Genomic DNA, 19,481 nt, shown 5'->3' with positions numbered 1-19,481 from the left:
CCTGTTCCCCACCCACCTTCTGAAAGATCATTCCCTTCACTTTTTTTTGTTGTTGTTAAGACTTATTTATTTCAGAGAGTGTGGGGCTTGAAGTGTGTGTGGGCGGCGGGGGGAGTGGGCAAAGGGAGAGAGAGAGAGAGAGAGAGAGAGAAGCAGACTCCTGAGCTGAGTGCCACACAGCCCCGGGCTGGAGCTCAGGACCCTGAGATCACCATTGGACCTGAGCTGATATTAAGAGTCTGACACTCAACCAACTGAGCCACCCAGGGACCCCCCTCCTTTTTTATTATAAAAAGCAAGCCAATGTACCTTCCTTTCAAACGAAACTAATGAAGTTATGATCTGTTTGGGGGATTGTCTTACATATAATTCTTTTTTTTTTTTTTTTTCAAAGATTTTATTTACTGGGAGCCTGGGTGGCTCAGTCCGTTAAGCATCTGCCTTCAGCTCAGGTCGTGATCTGCGGTCCTGGGATCCTTCCCTGCATGGGGCTTCCTGCTCAGAGAGGGTCTGTTTCTCCTTCTCCCTCTGCCCCTCCCCCTACTCATGCTCTCTCACGTGTTTTCTCTCTCCCTCTCCCTCTCTCAAATAAATAAATGTAATCTTATTTATTTGAGAGAGAGAGAATGAGCAGGGGGAAGGCCAGGGGAGAGGGACAAGCAGACTCCCCACTGAGCAGGGAGCCCCAGGCAGGGTTCCATCCCAGGACTCTGGGATCAGGACCAGAGCCGAAGGCAGACACTTAACTGACTGAGCCACCCAGGCTCCCCTGTATAATTCTTTAACGACGACTTGGATACCTATTTTCTTTTAAGGTATCAGTAGGACCCATTTGAAACTGTCTGGCTTTTTAAAAGTCAGAAGCAGACAATTAAGTGTAGACAAGTTTAGGTCTCAAGTTATATATCAGACAGCTCTTTGATTCAAACCCGTGTTTCATGTTTCCTAGCTCCATGCTGCTCAGCAAGTTACAAAACCTCTCTGTGCTTCATTTTCCACAGAAATAGGATGGTAATAATAACAATACTTTTGGCTTAGGATTGTTGGGATAATTCAATAAAAACTCTGAACAGGCTTTTAGCACAGAGCCTGGCATAGCATAAGATCTCAATAAATGTTAGCTGCTACTGCCACTGTTATCGCTATTAATTTTGTATTATAGCAAATAAGCTCCTTTTATTTTTTTTTCTAGTATTGGCTGAGCACGTTGAGGTAATAGAACTTGACAGAGAAAAAAACCACCAAATACCACCTTATATTCATACAGTAGGTTCTAGTTAACAGCTTTGCTCTAACCTGACCACATTTTGAACCCTCTGAGGTTTTGCAAGCAAACTGAAGTCACAACATTTCATCAGTGAGGTTTCTTAGTTCCAAAGAAGAAAAAAAAAAAAAAAAAGGCTCTGGCTGATAGAAGCAGAATAGGAATTTATTGAAAAGGATGTTGGGAAACTCAAAATCGCAGGGAAGGCTCAGAACCAAGGAAAGCCACGCAGGTGGGATTCAGCCTCACGTCACACCTCAGTAGCCCCTGGCAAGAGCACAGGGACTTTAACCCCTGCACGGCTCCCCTCTAATATGACCCTGCCCCCGGTTTCTGGACGATACCCTGGCTGCCCCGAGAAATGAGCTATTGCTCATACCTCTACCGCTGCTAGCAAGAATCATCGGTGTTCAACTTTTTTTTTTTTTTTTTTTTTTTTTTTTTTAGCATTAGTAAACTTCCATCGTGGGTTCTACTCATTTTCTGGGATACAGACAACCATAAAATATGTCCTAAAATATGCAAGCCTTCAACTGTTCCCACACAACCCAACCTTTAGCAACCTGTGTGACCAACAGTGACTGGCCAGACACATCGTGTTCCTGGAATCCCTGAATGCTCCAGGGTGGCGAAGAACCTCTTACCCAGCAAAGAAACAGGAAAAGGTCAAGAACTGTTTTGTTCTGAAAGACAGACATAAAATAAGCAGTTTCGTGGATAATCCTAACAAGCCCAAGAGAAAAGTCTTGGGGGTCTAAGATATTTCACTTTGCTGCATTTTGTTGTTATACTTTATGAAACTGTACTTAACTATGCTTCCAAAAATATGCTTGTGATGCAGAGAATAAATTTTTTCTTGTCTATTTAGAGAGTGACAGGCATCACCTAGTTGCTATGCCGAGTTCTACAATTCCAGCAACTGTCACTGGCTTTCTTCATTGAAAATAATCAATGGCTTTGACAGATAGAAAGGGGAGGATGTAGTGGCATATTTTGATGCATCTTGACAGCATGTTTTAGAGTGGCTGTCCCTGTCAATTTCTGCTCTTTGATTTTTTCCCTAATCAAGACCCAAGGGAAAGTTCTTAGGTTCTCTAACACTGAAACTTCCCCAAACAAAAAGGGCAATGGATACATAGGACTTGTCTGGTTTTTAACCACTGATGTATTCTATATTTTAACTCTTCATTTTAGCCTGGTTTAGTTTCAACAGAGTTATAAAATTTGCAAAGATTCTTCTGGACTTAGGTGCATGCTTCCTTGGCAATGACAAAATGCTTGGATTGACAACTATGTGCCAGCTATGCTTCATTCTTGGCTCTTTCTTATGAGTCTAAGTATTTTTAAAACTGTATTAGTAGGTACTATGAAATATTAAAATTCTCAGGTCATAAGAGAGAGTTAAAGGACAAAGGGCATTTTCATTATGATTCATTACATATACCCAGAATTTCCATCATTATGGCTATCTGAATAAGTACAAACATTCTTTATTAAAACCTACTATCATATAAAAGTCTTTTGTTTATGTGGAGAAAGAAGAGAGTCACATTGGCAACTTGTCTACACTCAAGCTTCTCTCCATCCTCCTGGCAAAAAATAATCTGTTGTGCTAAATAATTTGAAATACCATTTTGTTAATAGCTAATTAAAATGTGTAGCAAATGGGCCTCCTGAGACTTTAAGCTAAAGCTACATGCTGTCATTTAAATGACTCCCTTGGCTCAAGCAGTTGCCAATTCAGGGGAAAGATCCCAAGTCTAGATCCATGGGCAGGTAGAACTTCCAAGACTAAGACTATCCTCCAGATTGGGTCATAGTCCAAATTGGGACCCTCAAGCCACAGCAGGAACTCCTGCTTCTGTGAGTTGTAACCATGGATGCAAGTCAATACAAAATACGACAAAGAACACAGAATGGCTTCCCAAGACCATGGGCAGTCACTTCTTCCAGCTTTTGTAAGGGCTGAATTGTCCAGCTAGGTTGATGTAGTACCCAGCTTCCTTGCTTTACACCTCCTGATAACTTGCCTCATGTCTCAAAGAGTTTCTTAAAATATTCTTAAACCCTTAGCATCCCTTCCTGCCCCAGGCCTCATGAATAAAACATTTACCCAGTCAGCAGCTTTGGCAGAGAGGAAAAGCCAAGTTCCATCCATCAATGTCAAGAGCTGAATTACCCAGTGATCGGACAGCCTTTAATAACTCAGCTTCTTTATGACGATGTTGGTAAATAGCCCAATGCTGCCCACATCTGGGGTCTTACTAAGCATTCCTTTTCTAGCCTGGCAACATACCACCACTATGTACGAATGATGAGTGGCCATCATGATCCCAGTGATTGTTCTGTGTTTTCCCCTTTGCAATCTGTATTAGCGTCCTAGGACTGATGTAACAAAGTACTGCAAACTAAGCAGCTTACGCAACACGAATGTATTGTCTCACAGCACCGGACCTAAAAGGTACCAGCAGGGTTGGTTCCTTCTTAGCGCTAGGAGGGAGATTCTGCTGCTCTCCTAGCTTTTGGTGATTTGCTGGCCATCTTTGGCATTCCTTGGCTTATAGAAGCATCACCCTGATCTCTACATTCATCATCACATACATCCCCCTTGTGTTCTGCTTGCCATCTGTCTAAATCTCCCCTTCTTATAAGATCATCAGTCGAGTACCACCCTACTCCAATATGACCTCAACTTAACTAATTACATCTGCCATGACCGGATTTCCAAATAAGGTCACATTCTGAGGTGCTGGGGGTGAGGGCTTCAACACACGAATTTTGAGAGGACACAATTCAATCTGTAACATGATCTCTCCCACCTTTCCCAAAGTGCTTTTTTTTTCCCAAGTGCATTTCTTCCTCCTGTTGGTTGCAGAAAGATCAACCAAACCTACACATAAAAAACTAATAGGGATTTATTTAAGCCAAATAGCCTGGGCTTCATAGCAATCTGATTCATTTACCATTAGGATCAATTGAATATTATACTGTTTTGTAAGGCTAATGAGTAAAGCAATTTTGGTAGAAAATATAAAGTCGATGCCATCGGCATTTTATAAGCAGGTTATTCTGAAACACTCTCAATTGAGAATTTTTTAAAAAAGGAAGTCAAACAAAAATTTTATCATTTATAATACCAAAGTCCACATGTGAATATGCAGAAAATATCATGTCTTTTCAAATTTCTATAGAAGTATTACTTAAAACTAGTAAGTTGCCAGATTCGGTTTGGCATGGTAAAAAGGGAAGCACTAACTTTCTAAATGAAAAGTCACAGGACACATAAAATTATTAATAATCCCAGATGGTTTTACTAGCTACTAAATGAAGACAGTAACATATTTTTCTATTTCCTCATGGTCCAGGTCCCATCTAAATACTCAAGTAATACAAAAATAAGTCCTCAGAGAACACATAGAAAAAAAAATTTCCTAGCCTGCCCAGAATAAACACACTTCTGGTAGCCTCTTTCATGATATTAAGTTTACCACATATATAGATTTTTTTCACACATCCACAAAGTAAATATATACAAATATACACAATATATACAAAATATACAGTATATACAAAAATATACAAATTTGAGATACATGATTACGAGCCTCAGTATATAAACACAAAGACAATACAATTCAGTCCAATGAAAAAAATGAAATTGAAGGGAAGAAAATGCTTAGCATCATATAGACAAAATAACTGGCCACAGAGTTCATTTCTCTTAGGGTCATATACCTCGGTGTATGTATAGCCAGGAGCCACCTCATTATTCACACCCTTCCATTCTCAGGCAATGAGCAGCCCTGACACACACACACACACACACACACACACACACACACACGCGGGGGGGGGGGGGGGGGGGAGGGAGGGAGGGAAGGAGAGAGAGAGTGAGAGAGAGGTTTCTCTAAAAAGAATAACCAAATTCAAACCAATTATTTTGAATAGCCTTCCCTTCCATCATTTTCTCCTCAATTTGACAAAGCTACTAGGAAAATAAAACCCTTCCACAAAGTAATTCTTTTTATACCTATTTACCCCAGATTCTATTAATATTTTAAGAATTTGTATGATCATTAATTTTTTGTATTATATGATTGTTAATTCTGAAGACCCATCAGCCAGACATCGGCATATAAACATTACTAAACCTTCTTCAAAGTAACGGTCTCCCCCCACCCAATCCCACTCATGGTGCTATCATTGTAAATATTGAGAAGATACTTTCGTGTGGCTGGTTTTGTTGTGTTCTATTATGAAGAATCGAATCATCTTCAATAACATGTGTTTGTAGTTTTACAAAGCACTCTTTCAAGTACATTTGATTAACTCTCTCCCTTTGAAAATTATATTTGATATACACAGCAGTGTCCACCTAAATACAATGTGTTCGGCTATTAGAGATGTATAATATAGAAGGCAGTACAGTCCATCTATTACTTGCAATACTCTTTGCCTTTCTATTTGCATGCTTTGTAGTTAGATTGCTATTCTGCATCTGGGAAGCCAAAAAGAACAATGACTAAGACTAATCTTTGTAGTATGCTCGGGGACTATCTCTCTGCTCAGTTGGGGTTTCATTTCCAGATAACTTTTCTGTTAAGTGGGGAACTTTCTCACAAGGACCTTCCAGTTTGCACCATCTTTAACACTGCAACATCATTATGTACCTATCTTAATGCATCATTAATTTCATCATTACAGTCCCATTTCTCAGAGTGACCTACTTAAAAAAAAATTGTTTAAGTCCCATGTTTCAAGGATTACTCTTCTTGTTGGTCTACAGGAGATGGTACAGTAGGGGTTTTGCTGAGTCTTCTTACTAGTCCCAAATGCATATTGCTTCCCCTTCTCCAAGAGCTGGACCAAAGCTTCTGGAGATCACAGGGAGTTCTAAATATAGGCCATTAGCCAATATCAATGTGAGTTGTGGCCTGTTGCATGTGCCAGAGGGGAGGAGTTCTCCATAGCAAGCTCTTGTAAATTCTCAGAGGCATATGAGAAAGTGTGCATCTGCCCCTGCTTCAAAGGCACTGACGCCCTGAACTTGAATGATGTACTCAAGCAAGGTGAGCACTCAAAGTTCTGCTCAGAGAAGAGGAAAAGCCTCACCCACCCTCCTGAAGAGGCTTCATTAAGGTCTGAATTGGGAAGGAATTCTGAAGACAAAGATAATAACAAACATTAACCCAGAAAAGCTTCCACAGTTCATTATTAACCACAATCAGAAAATGTCCATCCCTGAAACATAAGTATCTTTAATAAAAGCTAAATATGCTCTTTCCAACTTCTCCCAACTTCATTCTGAGACCAGGGAAACTGGGTACTGTTACAGTTGAGAAAATGTAATATGAGTTGGCAGAGAGCCCAGATGGGGTAAGAAAGCATCCTGGTGAAGGTGCCCAGGTAGTGACTGGGGTAAAGGAATGTCACTATCAGTCACCATCACCGTCACATCGCTCAAAGTTCTGTGCATGAGAAACTACAAAAAAGCCTAGCTCTTTCCCACCTCTGTGGTTTTCCTTATGCTGTCTCTGGTGCCCCAAACACTATTTTTCTGGATTTCACAGACCTGGGTCCTCATGCCTCCAAATTCAAGTCAAATGTCAGCTCCTGAAAGGGCCTGAAAAGGCCTCACCATCAGTAAATTATCTACACTATTGCCTGTCCCAGCAACCCTGTCTTCATCCCTCATTGATGTTATCACATCTTCTGCTTGTCTTACATGTAATCAGCTTCTATCTTGGGCCAAATGCTCCTGAGAGCAGATTTCAGCAGGACAATGCCTAGCACAAACCAGATGCCCGAGAAAGGTTGGCTGAGTGGTATGTTCTAGACAGCACTATCCAATAGAACTTTCTGGAATAACGGAAATGCTCTGTATTATTCTCTCCTCTGTATGGTAGCCACTAGGCAACATGAGGCTACTGAGCACTTGAACTATGGCTAGCATGAATGAGGAACTAAATTTTTAACATGACTTAATATAACTTTAATTAGTTTAAGTTTACATTTAAATGGCCTAACGTAGCTATTGGCTGCCACATTGGGGAGTGTAGTTTTAGGACAACCCCTGTCAGTCCTCAAAAAGGCACACAACTATTCCCAAAGAGCTCATCTGACTTGAAGAGAAGGAGCTACCCTGAGCTTGAGTTTTGTTTCTCCTGAGCTATTCAACCATACCTATGCAACCTGGAAATTATTATTAACCTTCATAATATTTTTCCTGGTTACAGGATATGGTATATATTGTGAAACCAGATAATTTGGACCAAACTTGTAATAAAATAATATTTTTCTAATTCATTTTGTCAATTTCTGCATACACACAAAACTCAAATATCTTTAAAATGAATAGCTTAAGCTAATTCCTTAGAATCTGCTCAACTAAAATAACAAAATGAACCAGAATAGGTGCCTTATTGGTTCAATTGGCCATGGCCTTGAAGGGCAGAGGCTGTGCCTGCCTGCCTGCCAGTTCTGTGTTTGTCTCCAGGGGTCTGAGAGAGCACTGGCATGGAGAAGTCACTCAGCAAATATTTTGTGTGTTGGTTTTTTTTTTCCCCCAGCAAATATTTTTTGAATGCATACATAAATTGTAAGGAGTCATTCTGTTCAGTTACTCAGATTTATTTACTTTTCTTCTTTTCTTTTCCCATTTATTGTACCTAATTTATCAACCGAAGAAGTAAAAGCAGACGGATGGGGAAAGGTAAGTTGTAGAAAAAAAGGACTTTTCTGTATACTCAGGTTTCTCAAAGTGGCCCAAGCAATGGGTCAGTAACAAGAGGACAGGAGAGCTATAGACCCAGCAAGGTTCAGATTGGAGTGAGGTCACCAAAGGTCACCCACTGGGCAGTGTCACCTTCACCCACAAGAATAGCCACTGGCTGGCCCTGAAGGTCTGTTCTTAAAACACTATCACGGGATGCCAAGAAAGGGAAAAATAGAACAGGACATACTGGCAAATAAGAAAACAAGCGTGTTCTTCATCAGTCTGATCTGAATTCAGTTGCTCTTGAGGTTTGCAGTTCTCTCAAAAAACACAGATCCTACCAGCTCCTCTCACTTGTACAGCAGAGAATCACGCCACTCTTCTCTTTCCTTTAGGCTCCTATCTTGCAAATGGATCCAGATATAGTTTGTTCTCATTTGAAAGTGGCAGCTCTAGCAAATCATTCCCACAAGAATTAATAACCACCCTTTTCTGTAGCCCTCCCTCTCCCCACTCCCTTCTCTTCCTTCCCTTCCTCCTCTCTTTCTGATATAGTGAATCACAGTCAGAATTTCCTCTTTTTGATCTAGTTAGAAAAATAGGCTCATTGCTTCAATATTGACAGCAGCTGCAGCTGGATCGCCCCAGGCCAGAAATCCTTTGTCTGAAACAAACAAACAAAAATTCTGCCTCTCCGCATTTCCCCACTGATGCCTGTCACCTGCCTCTCAACTGGGAATCTAACCCACAGGCATTTACATCACGAGGTTTGTTTATATAAGTTATAGCGAAAGGCAAAATGGGCATGGTTTTCTGGCTCCTGGGCAGATTTCCCAGTGCCTAATTTGTTAGGGATGACATTTCTGTTAATGCCCTTGTATTAAAACTGAAGCCCATATTTTCATTTCAACATAATATCACATTGTGCCACTTAAGAAGGAGAGCCATCAGGAATCATTACTGAAAAGACATATAGAACTTTATGTGACTAAGTTATATACTGACTTTTGGCTAGTGTTTCAAAACAGTTTCATTAAGTTACGTTAAAGAGAGAGAAAAAGAAAAGAAGAAAGAGAAACAAACATTTGGACTCTTAGAGTAGGAAGTTTTGGAAAACAGTAATAATAAATATTTTTGTTTTCTATTTGCTATTTATCATCCATTCCATTATGCATTGTGTGGAGCACCATTTTTCTTTAAATGGGTTTGATATGAAATATCTTGTTCTACTGGGTCTGATATTATTAGGTCCCAATTAACTCAGACACCAGCTGTGTCTGAGAAGGATGTTCGGAAAAATAGATGTTAACATTGAGGCTCTTTCTGCTAAATGACAAATTTCCACAAAATACAAAGTAAGGTTTAATCTAATCTCTTTGGTAGCCAGGATGGGATGTCAAAGTGTTTGTGACACTACATCCAGGAAAATACTAACTTCTAATGTGACAAGACAGTAGTGAAGCTCATACGCAGAAATTCTTTGCCTGTTATGGTTAATCATAAACAGAAGAAAGAGATAACACATGCCAGCTTTCAGTCATATGTTAAACACTCATTTATAGAGAACAGTATGCATAAGAAACACCTGTCTTTGTATTTTGATTTTCAGAGAAGACAGTGGGAGCATCTTAAGAAAATGCAGCAATCAACAATTTCCCTTTTACAAAGTAAGGGCCTTCTCCAACACCATGGACATGACTTTCTCCTAGACTTGACTGCAATTTTACAACAAGAATTTACAAATCCTTCAGAAGCTTTTGGTTAAAAATGAGAAAGTCTTTGCATAGCAGAAGGTGGTTCTCTCTCTTCCTAATTCTCTGACCCAGCAAAAATTACTGTCAACTATCTGCCCAGTTGAGGGATATTGATTCTCCTGTTGCCATGGCAACACATTAGGTGTCAGGTCTGTGTGTCTTATACTCAGTGCCTAATCTGTTCCTCCTGGCTTTTGGATTTTGACACTTTCTAAGCCTTAATTAGTTTATTTGATGGGACCTGCACATTTTATTTTTATACTAAGTAGCTATTGAAAACACAGTCATCCAGAGAACAGATCATAGAGGTAAAAATCAGTGTACTGTCAGGCCGACCAGAGATGACAAAGAGTGAGAGTAAAGTGGGAGGCACAGGCTCTGCTTGCTGCTCCTCAGATATTGGAGAAAATCAAAACAGTTTTTGCCATCTGTCACATAGCACACCGTGAAAATTATGGAGCTGTTCGTTTTGACGTTTGAGGAACATTCTGCCACTGTGATTAGATCACAATAATATTACCTAGTCACTAAAGGTTTGGATCAATGCTCTTTAATATTTTTCTTCTCTGAGAATCTCTGCCTTAACTTATTTTTCAGTGGGAACATCTGCTAAGGAATTCACTTAGAGATAAATATTTCACACAGGTAAAACACTTAGGATGGGAATCACAGTACAGCTGATGACTTAGTTAAGTTCAGAGAGTTAATCATAAAAGAAAAAGAAGGGGGAAATTTTCACAAAGAATTACTATCCCAGAACAAAATGTTACTCCAGAGCAATAATTCTCAAAATGTGGTCCACAGAACCCCAGAAGAGAAAGTAGGGTCCAAAGAGCCTTGTACGGAAGCCACTATGTCAAAACTATTGTTGTGATAAACCTAAGACATTGCATTTTACACCCTTTTGACTTTTACACCAGTGATGCAAAGTAAATATGATAAAACTGAGAGCCTTAGCACAAATCAAGGCAATCTCTCTCCCAAACACACTCCCTCCCAACTCTTCCCTGCATACTGGCATCCAGAAAAGGGAAGAGGAGGAGTTAATTTTTAAAAAGATACTTGATAAGGGAGTTAAAAAACGTTGAACCCTATTAAATCTTAGCCCTTTGAGTACACATCTTTTTACTATTCTGTAGGACAAAACAGGAAAGTTGCATAACTTACTTTTGTTGCTAACTGAAGTAGGATGGTTGTCTTAAGGAGAAGCACTTCTGTGATTGAGCAGAGACCTGAACTAACCACTTTTTTAATGGAACACAATTTTTACTTGAAAGAACAACGGACACACAATGGTACTGATACTTGGGTATTTGGCAGACATTTTTTTCTAAACCGAAGACAATTAAACTCTCATTTCAAGGGGAACTTACAGTATTTGTTGCCAATGCTGAAATTTTAAGCTTTCAAGCAAAATTGAGGTTTTTTTTTTTTTAATTGTGTCTATGAGCTTAGAAGTTTCCCAGTGCCTAAAAATTTTTCTGACAAGGTGGATTGTGATATTAATGAATGTAATTTTTTTTATATTGTGCACTGAAATGTGTCAACATTTGACAGATCTGCACCAATATTTTCCAAATAATCAATGCATGATGTTACAAAATCTTTCATAAGTAAAAGACCCTTTCAAAGTGTAAGAAAGACCACTTCATTTTAATTTTACAAAATATAAAACATTAATTCATATGGTTTCAGATTTCATACTGCAAATAGCTTTGGAAAAACTACCACTTGTCAAGTTTAGGTGTATTATCAAAGAAGAATACCCAGAGTTATCTAAAAAAGGACATTAAAATATTCATCTCTTTTACAGCTACACATCTGTGTGAGACCAAATTTTCTTCATATACTTCAACCTTCCTGAGCCTATCACAATAAATTGATTGCAACTGGCAGATAAAAGAATCTGTCTTCTGTTAATCCATACTAAAATGGTTTGCAAAATTGTAAAACAATGCCACTCTTCTCACCAATTTCTTTTTGTTTTGGAAAACATAGCCATTGTTCATTTGAAAAATGTAGTTATTATGTAAAGTTTTATTATCTTAAAAATAAATACGTATATAAATTTAAGATTCTTACCTCTAATTTTTAATATAGTAAATATTTAACCAAAGTCCTTTGGAGTTTTTAATAATTTGTAAGTGTAAGTGATAGGAAACCACAGTTTGAGGACCATTATCCCATAGAGGGGTAATGGGGGGAACTGTCCGAGGTACTGAGAACACAAATCAAGGACCTAAGGCACACAAGAGGGTAGGTTCTTAGAAAACAGTTTCACCATCTAGGAAACGATTAAATAACTGCGCTTCATGGCCAGGCTCTAACCTCTTATCCCCGAAATATATACAATAAAATTCCAGAACAAGGAAAAGACAGACCAAGTTTAGCCCCAGGACATGATTCTATTTTCGTGGTAAAACATATTTCTCTTTCTTTTTTCATCCTTCCCTAAATTAGCAACATCCCATTCTACATTAACATAAGCAAGATGTTCTGGGATCACCGGAGAGTCTATAACACCAATTATTATTTATAAAAACAAAGCAGGACAAGAGGTAACATGTTTCACCTTTTAACAAACGCCATTCTCAATATGTATAAGAAAAAGTAACACTAACATTCTGCTGCTGATGCATCTTATGCTATTTAAATAGAAATCACAAAGCCTAATATCACTAATGCATGGTTAATGGTAGACTAGGGAATATGATACCATGTTTCTGACAGTGATTGGCATCTTGGACCAATGTAACCGTTCTAGACCATCAGATTAAGACCCAGATCACACTAATATCAGAAAAATTTTGAGAGGCAATACATCTTGCAACACTTAGAATTCAATGATTCAAACCTTCAAAAGCATAAAATATTATCCCATAAGCAGAACATTTATCATCCTGGGAATGAGTGAAACCAAGTAAGTCAAAATAAAAACTTTGCTCCCCATGTATGTTTTTCAGAATAAATCAAACAGGAACCATTCTTTAGCATGGACTATTTGGTAGCCTACATCCAATCTTGGGGGGACTGGGTTCTTGGTTTCCCATTAGTAACTGTAAAGAAATATCACTTATTTACCTGAGTCCAACACCATCCAAGCAGCTTGACAAGTGGATCTGCCATCTCATCTTTCATCAAAGAACTAGGAAATATAATAAAACAATTATCAAAATGCAGCCTGGAACACTTCTATACTTTCCCACATATTTTGCTTCTTCACTTCTGAAATGAGTGGCAGCTTCAGGAAAGGGAGACATGAGGGATGAGGACACATACCATTCTCCAGAAATTGCCCTCTGGAGTTCACCTTTCCAGGTAGGAAAACCAGTGCACCAGCTTTTCTTTGCTTCCACACCTCACCCACAAACCCACCAACAGGTTCATTTTCTTTTCTACAAGCTACAAAAACATTGATGCTGATTTTAGAATGATAGTACCAGGGTACGTACTATTATTTTTAGACTATAAGTCAATTTTATTGTACAAAATGAAGACCTCCACATTTCTAAGTCTACTGAGGCTAAAAATAGCAGCAACAAAAATCTCTGAAGATTATTTTCAATCCTTCACAAAAAATGTTAAATGTTTATTCCCCCACCTTCAAAATTAGCAAAGTGATGTGACCAACGTTTTTGGAATAACCACTATGAAAAACACTGAATCTTTAAAATAGTATATCCAAAAATAATTTCTTGGCTTGATGATCTTCATGGTAGTGTGACTGTAAGTCCCTTGGAAGATTTAGCCAGCCCACCTGTCATCTCTGGCCCACTCACCATTTTCAAATTCAATAAAAGCAATATCACGTTTCCCAAGTATGAAACCTATTTCCTTGAAATCAGAGAATTTAGCAGCTCATAGCATCATCCCATGAGTTTCCTCTGGTAAGTTATTAAGGAATAAAATACAGTTTGGAGGATAATGGTGAGGATCTGGTGTTGGATTTCTTTGGGCCTTAGCTGAGTCTGGAGTTCCATGACCAGCCCTTTTTTTGTAGCAACAGTAGTCTGTTCCATTGTTCTGCCATCTTTCTTTTGTTTGTCAGCAAAAGTACCACTCATTTTAGATATGTCAGAATCTGTTTTTGCACACGGCATTTGCAGTGGTTTATCACAAGATAGAAATTCTTTTAACTTTCTTAAGGTACTTCTCCATGAGACCAGTTTTTTTTTTTTTTAATAAAATAGGCCTTCACTCACCTCTTCATGGCTAAAAAATAAGGGAAAAGGGCACATGAGGCTCTCTTACAATTTTTTGGTTTATGTTGCCACTGTAAATTTTATGATTTAGTCTGATATCCCTGTTTTGGGTTAAATATAATAAGCAAAATAAGACAAACAAGTTCTTAAAGAATCAACCCCAGCCAAGGCTACCCTTAATAGTTTCCTTATTACTATCAGTTAAGTCATCACCCCAGTAGGTCAACAATTTTGTTGTTTCATAATTAAACCAACATAACCATACCACACTATCAACTGTTAGCCCCTCTTCACTAGAGGATTAAATTTTCTTAAAGCTTTGGTGCTAAACAACTATGAAGAATTTTAAAAACACAGTTTTTCTTTTCTAGCAAGTAGACAATGGACTCCATACAGACTTCAGTAAAAACAAAAATTAAAAACAAATTATGCTTAATTTATATTTCTTAATACTTCCCCTTAATTTCATTCCTCTTCATTTTGCCTTCAGTCTTGTAAAATTATTATTCACAGAAAACAAAATCCCTCCTGGACTCTTCACTTTCCAGCTTTCTCACTTCAGGATTTAAAATATGCAAGGAACTTTATTATCAGGGAAGAAAATATAATTATGCCTCTCAACTTATAGGAGGGACAGTTGTGATGGGCTTGCCACAGGGAGATTTCATTACACTCAGATTTTGCATTGAATGACTTTGTAATAAAGCTAGAAGAATCCCTGTTTCAGGAATAGACATCAAACTCAAGGAGAAGAGGGACCATTGTTTTGACGCAACCTGTTTGCAGTAATTGGTAACAAAGTTGAGCAGTCAACATATTCTTTACATGGGCGCTACTTGTCCTCATGACTGCTATCTTTTTATTATTGTGGTAAAATACACAGAAGGTAGAATTAACCATTTTAAAGTGAACAATTCCGTAGCACTAAGTACTTTCACAATATTATGCCAACATCAGTATGACCTAATTCCAGAAGTTTCTCATCACCCCAAAAGGAAACCCTATACCCATTACACCTACCATATTTTAAACCATGGACTGGAAGCTTGGTTTGGGATCAGAATTTCCTTATTCCTTCCTTTCTATCTCTGGTAGATGATTATAGTTAAGAGCATGCTCTCCAGAATCTAATTGCTTATGTTTAAATTCTGTTCCTGGTGCCTCTCTGAGCTTCGTTGTCCTCAACTGTGAAATGGGAGCAGTCATAAAATCTCTTACAAGGTTCTGAGGAATAAACTTGAGCATATTCAACCCGCTCAGTTCAAGATCTGACAAGCATCAAGAACTCAATATATGCTTAACATATTTATTAATTTATATTTTTCGTCACAACCTCCATGTACCAGGCACCATTCTAAATGCTGTATAAATATGAACGACTTCAAAATTCTTAATAATCCCAAGAGGTTGTCACTATAACCAACTCCATTTTATAGATGAGGAAACTCAAGTACAGAGAAGTTAAGTAACTTGCCCATGTCATAGAGCTTATGAGTTGAGAAGCCAGGATTCAGACAGCCAGAGGCCATGTTCCTAACTGCAATGCCAGACTGCTTCTACATTATTACTTCCACTTATTATACTCACTCCAAACGTATATGGTTACTCTTTCCTTAACATTCTTTGTCTATTTTCTGAAACAATTTAATGTTGCCAAAAATAGTAGCCATCCATATTCCTGCTTTCTTTACACATCATCTTAAAGTGTTTCTGTGTATTTCTGCCTTTTATTTTTCATTAAATGTGTGATTTTTAGACTCATGAGTCAGGTATTAAGATCAAATACATTTGAGAGGATAATTTTTTTGCATGATTATGCCATATCATCACTGAGCACAAGAGCAAACAAAATTGCATGTCTGGTCTCTAGTCTGATACCCAAGTCATGGTTCTATAGGGCATCCAGCACATCATCTTCAGAAGTTCAGATTCTATGGAGAGAAAATGAAGGCAACCAACATCACCTAAGCACATGTACATGCCAGTGTGTGAAAGAGATGCCAGTCTAACAAATACCACTTCCAGTTACCATAAATTATTAGCAGAGATCTGCATATTTAAATAAAGCAAGCTAACTGGAAATCCAGGGCAAGATGCTTCATTACATGATTAAAGAAAAAAAAAAGTACAGGTTCTGATAAAATAAACTTCCCTTGAGGCACAATTGTTTTTCTTTGTACCTTCAAAGGATGAAAGGGCTTCATATTACTTGGAGGTATGTCAAATTCAATTTCTTTCCTTTTTTCTCTTTTTCTTTAATTACAAAAGTAATATATGCTCATTGTAAGGAGTTCAAACAATATAGCAATAAGTAGAGTAAAATAAAGTTCCCCTCTTACCATCACCATCTTCCAACCCTAGTCCCCAGGGCAACCATTGCCAATATTTTAGAATAAATCCTTCAGATACATTCCCTATTTTTTTGCACATTTGTAAGCATATATGGATATGCAAATGCAGGGATATGCATCTTAAAATACACAAAACTCTAACTTTTGTATTTATTAGCCATGGGAAAAAGCATAAAAAAGACAAGATAGATTGCAGCAGAAGTTGAAGACATATTGGGTCTCCCATTAAGAGCTGCTGACACCCAGAAAATAACATCAAATTGAAAAGAATTGCAGAGACAAGGTTAAAATGAACAGATCTTTTAGCTGAGAACACAAAGCATCATTCAATAAACAATGTATGTCTAACTCCAAACTGTGGCCAATTTAGTTTGATTGGTTATACAACCACTCCTCCTCATCAGAATTAGGTCAATAGTAACACCAGCTTTGAAGATTTATGGTAGGTGATGGTTCGGAATAGAAAAAAAAAAATTACTGCATATACTCATCACTATTTGCATTCTTGCTGATTTAACATTCTCCCCAACAGCCCTGCTAATGCACCACTCCCTTGCTCAAAATATCTTTCCCCATCCCCCCGTCTTCCCTACCATCTACCTTAAGCTTATCTGTGCTTCGAGCAACAGATTATTTCCTTCCACCCCAGAAAGACTCTTCATCATTCTGACCCAAAGAGATTGCTTTGCCTTCTGAGCTCTACATGGTAGGGTATGGCACTTTGTGATTAACCAAACATTTTATGTGCTAGTTTGATTTTGTCCCTAACTAGACCATATGCTTCTGAGTAAGGTATCTCAAGCATTTCCAGGTTTTCTGGCATGATACACCTACTATTCAATAAAAGACTTTTTGATAAGAAATTTATTTCAGTTGCTGTGGACTATAATCTGATATTGACCAGTGTTCATGGTTTAAATCTCAAGAAATCAAAGGTGATTTCCCTAAAGCTTATAAATTCTGGATTCTAGGATTAAGAATGTTAACACACTAACTGGGATTTCTTAACTCCAGACCCCTGGATAGACTCCAAAGCATCACTGAGGCCTCTGAAATTATGAGCAACACCGGGGAGGTGTGTCCATGGGTATCAAGGATGGGTAGGAGGAGAAAGTCTACGCCTTTCATCAGATGCTCCACAGAACCTGTGTCTCAAAAGGGTTAAACATTATTTAGGTCACACAGCAGATACAAAGTATTTGGGGAGAAGGTGGTGGCATTTGTGTGGCAATGTGGAGCTTGGATAACACAAAGGACTTTACCTCTTTCCATAGATGAAAGAGTTTGTAGGAGCACTTGTTTCCACCCCTCCATTTCAACCAGATGCTCAAATGTTTAACATTAATAAACTATCTACCTTTTGATATTTTTCAATGAGTTGAAAAATAGCCAGTCATGACCATAAACTCCCTTTGTGGCAGGAGATTGCAGCAGGGAGGGTTATAATGAGAAAAATGCCTCAGGCCAGAGAGGGTTTACATAAAAATGAGGACTGAAACTTAATATGATCTCAAACCTCAGTACACCATTCCACATTCAGTTAAACACATGCACGCAATACTGCAAATTTCTCTTTCTATTGGTATGTGCTTATGCATAACTGGTATGAATGATCCTTATAATAAAACATGGCTCTGAGAACCCATGTATAACCCTTCAGCTCCTTAGAGGATATTAGTAAGAATGATTCTAGAGTATAATACTCAAGCCAAAAAGAAGTCTGGTGAGTAGAGCTCATTATTTCTGAAACTTGTCATGCCCCACAATAGAAAAAAACACGTCATTTGCTCTGACTTAAATTAGAGCTGGTTTCCCACTGAGTAGTGTGTTGAATCTTTGGCAGAATAACAGATGATGCCTTAGACAATTACACATCCATCTTGGGATGAGACTGAACCCAGCAGTATTTAGACATATCTCGATTTCAAATGATGGAAGCAATTACCCCTTTACAAGACTGGAAGCAAAGTCTGTATTTCCTGGGAATCAGAACATCTGGGTTTTGGTCCTGAGCCTGCCATTAATAGGTATGTGACCTTGGACAAATCAGTTAATTCAATTTCCTCCTATGTAAAATCAGGGGGTTGGATTCCTACTCCTCTCTGCTCCCTTCTACCTCTAGCATACTAAAGCTTAAGTACCACTTCAAAGGCAGTGAAAGGGTTAGGAGATTTTTGAAAAGAAGAAGACATGAGGAAAGAGATTTATCTCACTTTAAGAAATGAATTCTTGGGAACTCATGTTGGATTATGAATCTGTAAAATGAATCCTATTGTTTTATTAGCTATATAAATACACTGTTTTTAGATAATTTACTAACATTCAAATTTCAGGCTTCCTGATCCCAGTCTCTCTCTGGAGGTGAATACTATTTAAACATCTAAGTATGGTGGAGTCAACATCTAAAAGATGTTTTGTGTTTGCTCATTTTGGGTGGTCATACATCAAGTTTTCTGAAGTTCTGTTCACCCAGGACCAAAAATCTCTTTAAAGATTATTTCTGTTCATTTAACAGCTCTTATTTGCTCAGCTACCACATGACAATATAAGGCCATGTACTGGAAAACAGGGAAGGTCCCGGTGAATTTGGTCTTAAAAATTGGGATTTTTAATGTGTGTAGCTCTGTTATCCTGAACTGATGTCTAAGAAGATAAGAATAATTTATCTCCTTTAGTAATAGTATTGCAAAGGAAAGCAAAAGGCATGTACATATGCCTCTCACTTGAGAAAACTTTCTTCCAGAGCTAAGGAAAAAAGGCATAGAACAGGCTCAAGGAATATCTGATGCTCTTCAGAAGAATGAGAGCAATGTCACCTGGGCAATGTCACTTTGTTTCTTTCCAAAGATTTAGGGTTCACTAGTGTCAGTCACCAGGAAAAATAGTTGAAAACATAAAGATTTTTTGCACTCACCAACTCAGTTCTGGAAGCAAGTGAGCAAGATAACCTCTGGAATACATTGTTGACATAAATGAGCTTTTTAGTTTGAAAAATATACAAATAGCCACTTCTCTGCCTAAAAACTTTGGTCACACCAGGTTGTCTTTCTGTATCTTTTCTTTGCAATTAGTTGCCCAAGAACCATAAATTTTCCCTCAGGATACATTTAGTCAATCACTCGGGATATGCAGCTGAATTCTCTATCTGGGCAATGCTTACCTTCCTTAAGTAGAGAAAATAGAGTCATATGTTAA

General features: G+C 38.1%; 1 long non-coding RNA gene across 1 annotated transcript in view; it reads right to left on the bottom strand.

Annotated features, from left to right (window-relative positions):
* LOC113256511 (uncharacterized) overlaps window positions 1–19,481 on the bottom strand; it is a 640,192-nt gene that overhangs the window by 207,849 nt on the left and 412,862 nt on the right. The window contains exon 9 of the long non-coding RNA XR_008959101.1: window positions 12,815–12,878. This is a non-coding gene — a long non-coding RNA (uncharacterized LOC113256511). The remainder of the gene's footprint in view (window positions 1–12,814; window positions 12,879–19,481) is intronic.

Source organism: Ursus arctos, unplaced genomic scaffold (genome assembly GCF_023065955.2).
Source record: "Ursus arctos isolate Adak ecotype North America unplaced genomic scaffold, UrsArc2.0 scaffold_14, whole genome shotgun sequence".
Lineage (NCBI taxonomy): Eukaryota > Metazoa > Chordata > Mammalia > Carnivora > Ursidae > Ursus > Ursus arctos.
Note: the sequence above shows the minus strand (reverse complement) of the source record. Positions and strands in the feature narration are given on the sequence as shown.